At 38.3% G+C, this 10,645-nt stretch overlaps 1 long non-coding RNA gene across 1 annotated transcript; it reads left to right on the top strand.

The window, feature by feature from the left end:
• Positions 1-325: 325 nt before the first annotated feature.
• Positions 326-4,825, top strand: LOC141265369 (uncharacterized). Its single transcript, XR_012320079.1, has 3 exons — positions 326-450; positions 1,749-1,941; positions 4,531-4,825. It is a non-coding gene; the product is annotated as an uncharacterized lncRNA (long non-coding RNA).
• The last annotated feature ends 5,820 nt before the right edge of the window (positions 4,826-10,645 follow it).

The following is a 10,645-nucleotide window of genomic DNA, read 5'->3' as shown; positions in this document are numbered from 1 at the left end:
AGGTCACTCTGCATGTTCTCCAGGAGCTTCTTGATGGCCTCGGGGCTGCTGGTGGAGGAGGACATGGTTCCAGCTTATGACTTGGTAGCACAGAGGAGAAGCGGCCCAGGAGCTGTCCTCGGTGCGGAGCCAGCAGCCACCCTTCGGTTCAGGCTCCTAGAACATGTCCCCGGCCGGGCACAGAGCTTTCAGCCCCTCGGCTCGGCCATCAGCCGGACTCCCAGAATCCCCTGCTCCCCGCACTGACACGTAACAGCCGCTTCCGTAAACACAAGCTGGCCGCGCAGGCGCAGTGTGGCTTTCCCGCGGACCTGTCAGCGTCTCTTTTCGAATCACAAGTGTTCGTGAGTGTGGTCGTGGGCTAGGAAACATGACGGCTGCCTACTAGTCTTCCTGTTACTCACTCTGCCATGGCCATTCTAGTATTGCTAGTGTCATTTATAAACGAAGGTATCTGCAGTGCTAGATAATGTATATACATCTATATATATATATATATATATATAGCATCTGACGGAGGCTCTGCCACACATTCTGTAGAATGATTGAAACGATCGTGATTGGATGATCTGCTTGTATTGTATGTGTGGTACTGAGATCCATCACAGGTGATGAAACATTGCAGCGTGATTTGCTCTCCGGGCTGGACCCTGACTGCCCCCATTAGTTCATGTTGAAAGTCAGAATGTTGGTGTGAACAGAGCCTTAAAGGGATTGTCCGGCCTTAGGGGACAAGTCTGTGAGGTTTCTCCAGTGCCATGAATGGGGGGCACGTGACCACATATTTGCCCATTTTCTGGAGGATATGGAAAGAGCGGATAACTTACTATTTGGGGAATCACCCTTTAACACTTGTAAAACCAAAAAATACTTTGAAAAAAGTGTGTCCTACTCTTCAGATATTATCTTCGGTCCTGCAGCTTCAATTTTTGTGGGAAATAAGTGCTGTGTATGAAGGGGGCTGGCTGACCGGCTCATTTTAATACATAAAACTGGCCTCTTCTCTCTCATGCAGATGCATAGACACTAGACAGAAATAACTTTCTCAGCTACTGAAATGAGCAGTCAGCCAGCCCCCTTCATACCCAGCGCTGATGACACGCTAACGCAGTTGATGGAGAAACCTATATGGAAAGTTTTAGGAGAAACTCATAAGGTTTCACATGTTTTCCAGTTTTGATCAAATGAGGGAGTCAGTCGATTGATCGGAGACAAGAAAAACACAACCAATTCTGTCTGTGTCCCAGACTTGTCTGCACTCAGATGCCTGGTTACAAGTTTTATTACAAACCACAAAGATATGGAAAGTGGAAATGGCTTACATTACGTTACCTAAAAAGGAAGATAAATTGGGAAAAACAAAGTCGTAAATTATGTATTCTGCTAAATTCCTTAGACTGGTTATAGCTAGTTTAACTATAGTTTCAGAACAAAGGAAAGCTTCATACAGAAATAGCTCTGTATTAGATACAACGAAATAACACTTATAAAGCTAATATTAAAATACAAAATTATCAATTAGATGTATATGTATATTTAATTGTCTAAAATAATAAAGTATAAATATTTACCATAACACAGTAAACTCTCTCTTGTGCTGGGGTTGTTGAGCATTTTTAACCCACAGGTGCTTCTCAGAACTTCATAACATTTAGATGTTGAACAACAAAATAATTTTTTCTAATAAAATGGTGTTTTAGTACCAAATTTTTAATGGAGAAAATAATATTTTAATAATTTGTTAAAAGGAACCTGTCAGGTCCCCTGTGCCCCCAGAACCACCAGCAGTTGTGTCTGCATAAATAAACACCCTGCCTAACAGACCCAGAAGTCTTCTTCACTTCCGATCATGAGCAGAGGGCTTCTCTGAAGCCGTCACTGTTACATCCGACTACAAAGGGATCAACGCAGTGAGGGAAAGAAGCCCCGTGCATGCGCGAGGTATGTATAGCGCTGGCGATGACACCGACACTTGTAACAGGGACATGATAACAGGCTAAGTGGGCATTTTTAACCCACAAACTACATTACAGAATTTTATAAGATTGGGCTGTGGAAAAGTAACATTTCAGTGGTAAAACTGTAATTTTTTATTAGCTGCAAATTTTTCACTTACATAAAGGTGGATGAAAATGGAACCCACAATTTATTGCAAAATTTCTCACAAACGTGCAGTGATATACATGTCGTCGCAAACTACTGTTTGGCTATATGGCATGGCTGAGCAGGTAGGAATGTAATTTGCGCCATGTTTTTTTTTTATGCAGAAAATTGCAAATATGCCAGTGTAGTGCCCGTCCATTGTGCCCAACTTGTGCTTCTAGAGACACGCACCCTATAAGGCACTGATACCCAACCAGTCTTACTTTGAGAGCCACATTAAAGGGAACCTGACAGTGGATACATTCTGCCCGATGCATGAGCAGCATGTATCTGACACTGGCTGTATGATTTCAGCTATTTATGTCTGACTTGGGAGACTAGTTGGAAAGGTGGTTCCCTGGCAGAGAGCTGGGATGTGTGGTAGACAGGGTAGGCACGCACTTAGGAGGTGCCCGTTGAAAAAAAAAGAAGAAACTGACATAGCTGTGCCTGCGGCTGCCTGCTCCTTCTTCCGACCATAGAAATTCAGCACACTGACCACCTGTGCCCCGTCCGGCTTTCCCTCCCTGCACTCAATTGTATATTGAGAGGATGTGTGGGGCACCGTGTTGGGATGTGCTGCAGAAGACCGGAGAAGATGTAAGTCTGCAGAGACGAGCTGTAGCTGTGAAAAGTCATCAAAGTGTCTGGACAAAATGGAGGCGAAAAGAAAGAGAACCACTCAGAGAAGATGTCACCTATAAGATACCTGGATGTATATGTTTATTTGTAATTCTGACTGCGTCTCATCACTACTGTGGTTCCTGTATAGTCTACAGTATGATGATGGCTGGTAACAAAACTTCCAGTAACTCCTTAACATTGTTTTAGGAACATACTGGAAGTTGTAGGGTCATTTGACACAAATGGCTGACCTGACATTACAATTGACTGCTGTACTAAGCTTGGTTCTTGTCAAGTAATTATACTGTTTCTGGTAGTGTATTCTTGTACTGATGGGGGTTCTGGTTCCGTATTCATGTACTGATTGTGGTTCTAGTAATCTATTGTTTTAGGAACATACTGAAAGTTGTAGGGTCATTTGATACAAATGTCTGACCTGACATTAAAATTGACTGCTGTACTAAGCGTGGTTCTTGTCAAGTAATTATAGTGTTTCTGGTGATGTATTCATGCACTGATGATGGTACCTGGTGTCATATTCATGTGCTATTGATGGCTTTGGTGTTCTGTTTATGTACTAATGATTATTTTGTTTTTATATTCATGTACTAATCATGGTTCTGGTGATGAATACATCACCAGAACCATTAGAAGTAGGCGAGTACAGCACCAGAACAACCATTAAAACATGAACATTTCACCAGAAATATCATCAGTACAGGAATTTGAACCATTAATGGTCCCCATTATAGTTAAGCTAGATTAGTTTTCCTGACTATCCTTGGGGCTGACATTTAAAATACAGGATGTCAGGGATGAATGTCTCTAATTTTGAAATTGCACTGCCTGTTAAGTCACACCCATAAAGTACACTTTTTATTTTTACTTTTGCTGGCAATTTTTTGGTGAAAAGGGTAACAATTCTAGTGGATGTGGTTGTCAGAACTTGATAACTGACGCATGCTTTAGCTTGCTCTCTGTCCCATTCCTTTGCTTGGGGGTGAGGGAAGGGACGCCGCTGGCTTCATCTGCTTAAGGCACAAAAATACCTTGTCCTGGGCCTGTCCACGGCTATTATACTATGTTTTTCTTTGATATGCCTCAGCGCTTCACAGTTAAACATATATGGCTGACATGATACAGGGAGTGTCTGATGCATGCTGCCCGTGGATCGGGCCGAATTTATTATCTGTCCGGTTCCTTTTTTTTGTAATAAAAACCACCCACTTTCTTTGTTAATATTAGCAAGTTTAGTAGATCTTACACTAACGCCACCCAAATTCCCCATTGTAAAAATAGCATAACATGGAAACAATTTTAACTTTGTTTGAAAAACTCCTCAAAATGTATTAATTAAAAAAATCTACCAATCTCCGTAATGGAAATTGCAATTCAAAAAAATTCCTTACTAATTTGTAAAAAAACTAGAATTAACAATTTATTGGAGATAATAAATAACTCATTTATTTCATTTGAAGAAATATAAACAAACTACAATATACCGACTCCAAATCTAAAAAAACTTTAAGAATAAATTTAAACTTCCTATATCCTTACGAAAATAGGAATTTGTAATCTTCTCAATTAACCTTCTAATGACCAAATTTGGAAAATAAATTTTATTAATTTAAATTTCATTAAAAAGTCCAATATTAAAAATTGGGAAAAAATTCTTGATGTTATATTTATAGAAACACCATGGTTGAAAGCTTTAAATTTGACATATACAAATCTGGGAAATTTAATATGCAATTGTCTCTTCAGAGAGGAAGAGGACTTGAACTCTATAGCGCCACGTGTTGGAAGCAGCAATCCTACAATCAACCCTTTAACGAATCTTGCAATATGACTTAGGATAATAGCCAAATCAGAATCTCAATGTGCAGACTATAAGAGAGAAACATTTTAAAGGATACTCTATTAGATGGTTACTGTGATGGTGTGATATGGTGTCTGGGACTTCATTCTGTCTATAGTCATATTTTATTGATTTTAGGAATGTTGTCTTGTTGCTCTGTATCATTCTGTGTATTCCCTGTATCATCTATATGGAGAAGTATCTGGAGCCACACTGCCATATCGATCTCTAAGCGGAGGATTGTGACTCTCATCTCCCGGAGCATTTATCCCATTACTGGACTGTATCCGTGTTCCTGGTCTATTTCATCCTCTGGGTGGTATAATGTTTTATGGACCTTTCGGTTTGCATGTAATAAAGATTCTTGAGACTGTTCACTCATCTCTTGCTCTGTTGATTGTGCGATACTGGAGTAGGACCCCGTGACAGTTACCATGGTATAAATCCTTTCCAACCAGGTTAAATCTCTATTTTTTTCAAAATATACAATTTGACTTTAAAATTCCATATACGTAACCTCATTTTTCCTCTTTAAAATATACATTTTGTTATGTTTTTGTAACAATAAAAATTTCTATAAAATATTTGTTCAAAGTTAAGCCTTTTGAAAATGGAAACTTGCCTTGAGATTTCCCTTCCCCTTTTACTTTATTTTTCCACTCATTTACCACCATGTTAATATATCTTTTTCTATGTTATAAGAAAATGTTTTAATAAAAATGGTTGGAACAAGAAAGATTTTTTACTTTTTACGCCGTTCAGCTTGCGGTATAAGTAATAAGACATCTTTATTATATGGGTCAATTAGGTTACAGCAATACTAGATTTATATATTTTATGTTTTGCTTCTTTTACACACTAAAAATGTTTTTTTAATAAAAAAAATAGTTTTTCTTCACCATGTTTTAAGAGCTATGACCTTTTTTATTATTAGCCAGCAAAGCTGTTAAATGGTGAGTTGAAGATTTTATTGGTACCATTATAAGGTACATCAAATTTTTGAATGCTTTTTATTCAGATTTTTAAAATGCAGAATGAGTAAAAAAAAGGAAACTCAATTATTGTTTTTAGATTTTACCATGCAGTAAAAGTGCTAAGACGTATTTATTCTTTGGGACAGTATGATTACTGCGATATCAGAATGATACTAGTTTTTTATTCTTTGCTACTTTTGCACAAAAAAACTATAGTTGTAATTTTTTTCATCCACAGAGCGACATGAGGGCTGATATGTTATAGGAAGAGATGATGTTTTCATTAATACTATTTTTATTTTCATATGATTTTTTATCACTTTTTATTCCATCTTTTGTGTGTCAGTATGATGAAAAAGCTACATTTTTGGCGTCTTCGGATTGTTTCGGACTTGGCGATACCAATTATGTGCCTTTTTTAATTTATTTTTGCTCTTACACAAAAGCTGTATTTTTAGTGGTGCAACAGATTTCCTTGGTTTTTTTTGTGTATCTTTCGGTTTTGTTTTTTACATTTTACAGAAAAAATGTAATCAATTTGATTGGCGAAATAAAAATAACACTAAAATAATGTGAGCACATAAGTGTGAACACCCTCTTAGAATTGGGTATTGTGGTTATGTTCAGAATAAGTCAATCACATTTAAACTTATGGTAAATAGTATTCAGTACACAGCTGCCATCATTCTGATTAACCCCATATAAAGTTTAGCTTTTCTAGTAGGATTTTCCTGTCATTCCTGCATATTACAGCAAAATCCATTTTCCACAAACAGCTTGCAACACATCAAAGGGATCTCATTGTTGAAAGTTATCAGGAGAAGGGTACAAAAAAATTCCAAGCCATTAGCTATACCATGGAACACTGTGAAGATGGTCAACTAGGAGTACAGGAAAATAGAAGACAGTGTCCAGCAGGTGATGAATTTCAAAACATCTTTATTCTGCCATGCACAGGATGCAACGTGTCGACCTATCACAGGTATTTTTCAAGCATACAGAACAATGCAACACTGCAGAATTAAATAGTATACCCAATTAGATGGAACACCAATCAAAATTCACGGCACCACCCCCAAATCACACACATGTCAAAAACACCACATGTTAAATGCAAAAGATGGCACTAGTCCTAGAGTCAAAAGAGTTAAAGGGAGGATCAAAGTGGTGATGCTCCAATCATGAGGAAGCATCATTAAACATTAGCTCAAACTACCTTGAGCACCCCAAGAACGGGTAATTTCCCAAGCTTGGGTTGCACATGGTTTGGTTACATATTGAAAGGCAGTTTTTGTTCTCTCGTCATTGAACTGGCAAAAGATATCAGATTAGGAACAGGTATTCATGCTTGTCTAGTTTTGTGATCTATGTGATTTCTTGCCCTTGTGGGCTGCTTTATGTAGGCGAGACCACCATGGAGGTACGGGCACGTATAAGTAAATATAAAAGCATGATCAGAACGGGCCTAGTGGAGTTGCAAGTCCCTAAACATTTATAGACATTCGGATAACCAATTAAGGTTTAGGGTTATTGACAGTGTGTCTTTACAGAGACGGTGGAGGAGATAGATTGACGTTGCTTAGGATGACAAAATTACGTTGGATTCATAACTTGCTAATTTGCAGACTAAGGGGTTAATATTGAATATAATATACATAATTGTTGTTTTTAATATGTGATCTAACTTCCTGTGAATTGACTGCATTATTTGTCAGTGGTTTGTGTTTAATATGTTGTTTTCATTTCGTTTTTTTCAGATTATTGATTTTCTGAGTGAAGGGTTTGAATGAAGATAAAGAATTGAGGCAGACTTGATGGGCACAGTTCTTGAATTAATTTGATATTTGATATGAATGTATTGTTATATACCTTTTCCACCTCTTTGTCTCTCCTCTTTCTCCCCTCTTAACACCTATTTGTTTTTGTTTTTCTTTTATATTTTATATATTTGGTGAAAGTGTCATGTGATCCTCATTTACATATCACATACTGCTGGACAGAGGTCATGTGATAGTGGTAACTATGATGCTATATTAGTGCACTTTGGTCACATGACTGGGTCTGAATGATGCTGCGGTCATGCGTCTTCTGTTGCCATGGTGCCTGAATGCTCTGACCTGGATTGACCAGTATTTGTAATACCCCGGCTTTGCAGTCATACGTTTGTGGCCGCGTGACAGCACCATCACCAAGCATTGTTATTGGATTACTTTCGTGCATGCTCAGTGTGGCATCTTTCCGATTGGGCCACTGTTACCATGATGTCTATGATGCTTCCTCATGATTGGAGCATCACCACTTTGATCCTCCCTTTAACTCTTTTGACACTGGTACTAGTGCAATCTTTTGTATTTACATGTGGTGTTTTTTGATATGTGTGTGATTTAATGTATTCATATGTGTGTTTAGGATATGTGCTCAAATGTAAATTGTGTTTTGTACTTTTTTAATAGTCCAATGTCTGTAATTGATGGGTGGATATTTCTGGGGGTGGTGCTGTGAATTTTGATTGCCTAGATTGGATGTCCCACAAAAACTGATGAAAAGACAAAATGAAAATTGATCCTGGAGACTGACAAGAGCCTTACAACAACTTTAAAGGAACTGCAGGAATTTCTGGCAAGTACTGGTTGTGTACTGCATGTGAAAACAATCTCCCATATTCTTTATATCTCTGGTCTTTAGTGGGAGGGTACCCTTCTCATCAGAAGAAGCTCCTGTTTAGGTGTAAACTTCTGCAGTCGGTATGGAAGTCTCTATTTGATTGTTGCAATTCCATCTTTGTAAAATTTTTGTTTTACTTTTGCTACAGTACTCTTACTGATGAGTAAAGCTTTGCTGATCTTCTTGTAGCTGTCACCTTTCTTGTGCAAAGAAATTAATTCCTTTCTGAGGTCTTGTGACATTTCTCTTCCATGTGGTGCCATTGGTGACAGCATGAAATGGGAAGGGGTTTTGTTTATTAAGTAACACCATTTTACAGTTAACTGTATGCTGGACAACACTTTTATTGGGGTGTACTCATTTTTGCCGCATGGTCATGAATAGATGTTAAGAAAATTACTTTTTTGTGTTTGCAAAATAATAAATGTTCTTTACAATCAATGTCTCACATTTGTGGGAGTATTTTGTAGTATAGTATCCCATAGAAAGTGTTTATTCTGAAAGAAAACTAAAGGATTTCTGACATCTGTTGAGGTGTACTCATTTACGCTGAGCACTGTGTATATGGGGCTATATCACCACTTCAAGGACTCTTTGTCATTTAGAACTATCTTCAGTATAAAGGAGAACAAGGAGTCCTGGAAGTGATGATATGGCCCCCACAGATTTCTGATCTCAACATCATCATATCTGTCTGCAATTACATGAAGAGACATAATGATTTGTGTAAACCTACATCCACTAGATAACTAACCCAAACAGAAGCAGAGGGATTCCATTGACTGGAGTCCATTTGGATGAAACTAAAATACTTACCAATCGCCATCTTCTCCAGTTTCCAGCTCTGATCCGATCTTCTTTTGTGCCAGGTAACCACTCTGCAGTTTTGCCGGAGCACACAGTCGTTGTTTTTTGACTTTTAGGATTGCTACTTCCTATAGGTGGTACTAGAGTTCTAGCCCTCTTCCTCTCTGAAGAGACAATTTGCATATTTCCCAGAGGAGCATTGCGGCTTAAAAGTCTACTCACCTCGGCATGTCAGGCTTGACATGTCACTCTCCGCAAGGAGAAACGTTACCCCTTGGACAAGGCTCCTTAGAGAGCCCTCCTACATCCCCCTCCACGTCTCCTGGTGTACTGGCCTGTCTCCTGGTAACGCCTCCAGCCTCTGGACACTACGCTGACAGACACAGCAAACCTTCTTGCCACAACTCGCATTGATTTGCCATCCTGGAGGAGATCCCACAGGAGACCATCCGCAACTTCATCAGGAGCATGCCCAGGCGTTGTAGGGAGGTCATACAGGCACGTGGAGGCCACACACAATACTGAGCCTCATTTTGACTTGTTTTAAGGACATTACATCAAAGTTGGATCAGCCTGTAGTGTGTTTTTCCACTTTAATTTTGGGGGTGACTCCAAATCCAGGCCTCCATTGGTTAATAAATTTGATATCCATTGATGATTTTTGTGTGATTTTGTTGTCAGCACATTCAACTTTGTACAGAACAAAGTATTCAATGAGAATATTTCATTCATTCAGATCTAGGATGTGTTATTTGAATGTTCCCTTTATTTTTTGAGCAGTGTATAACAAGACATCTAGTGGCCTTTAAAAGTATCAACCCCACAAATTACACTAATGTGTTCTAGCATTTTATACTACAAGGCAATAGTCTCCAAAATGTTCATATGCATTATATGTCTGCAAACTTTCTTCATAAAATTCAAAACTGACAAATGCTTCTTGCAGGAGTACTCAAACCCTACAGATTAGTATATGGTGGAACCACGTGTTGTAGCAATTACAGCCTTAAGTTTATTGAATAAAAATAACTACCAGCACATATAAATCCCCCTATTAGTAATAATTTATTACACATAAAAAATAAATACAGTCAGTAATATGATATCATGGGGTCCCGTGAAAGAAATATTGATAATCAAGATAAAATACGAATATCAGTGATTCCAATACACAGCAGTAGGATGTGCGAGCTACCGCTACATTAAAGCAACAATACACTTGCATTTTTTTGTTGAGTGCGTGTTAACATGTGAAAGTGAAGAAGTTATACTGTATATTTAATTCAGGGCCCATGTTCAAAACAATATATTAGCAGGACACTGAGCCCTCTTCAAAAAGGAGACAGAACAAATGAATAATATAAAACATTTTTCGTTAAACATGCACTTTCCAATCATTTCAAAACAGCAATTCAAAAGCCTATTTCTATATATAGGAGGAAATTATCTATCACAAATGTTGGGAGCTGAATCTAGAAAGAAATTAGGTTAAAAAACACAAGCGCCCAAAAAAGGGGAAGGTGGGGGGTATTGGTGAAAGCTGCTGATAGATCAGCGGGTCCTGTGTGAAAACTGG

The sequence above is a fragment of the Phyllobates terribilis genome, unplaced genomic scaffold (genome assembly GCF_046119375.1).
Source record: "Phyllobates terribilis strain yellow unplaced genomic scaffold, ASM4611937v1 Scaffold_4__5_contigs__length_816908805, whole genome shotgun sequence".
In the NCBI taxonomy this organism is placed as follows: domain Eukaryota; kingdom Metazoa; phylum Chordata; class Amphibia; order Anura; family Dendrobatidae; genus Phyllobates; species Phyllobates terribilis.
Note: the sequence above shows the minus strand (reverse complement) of the source record. Positions and strands in the feature narration are given on the sequence as shown.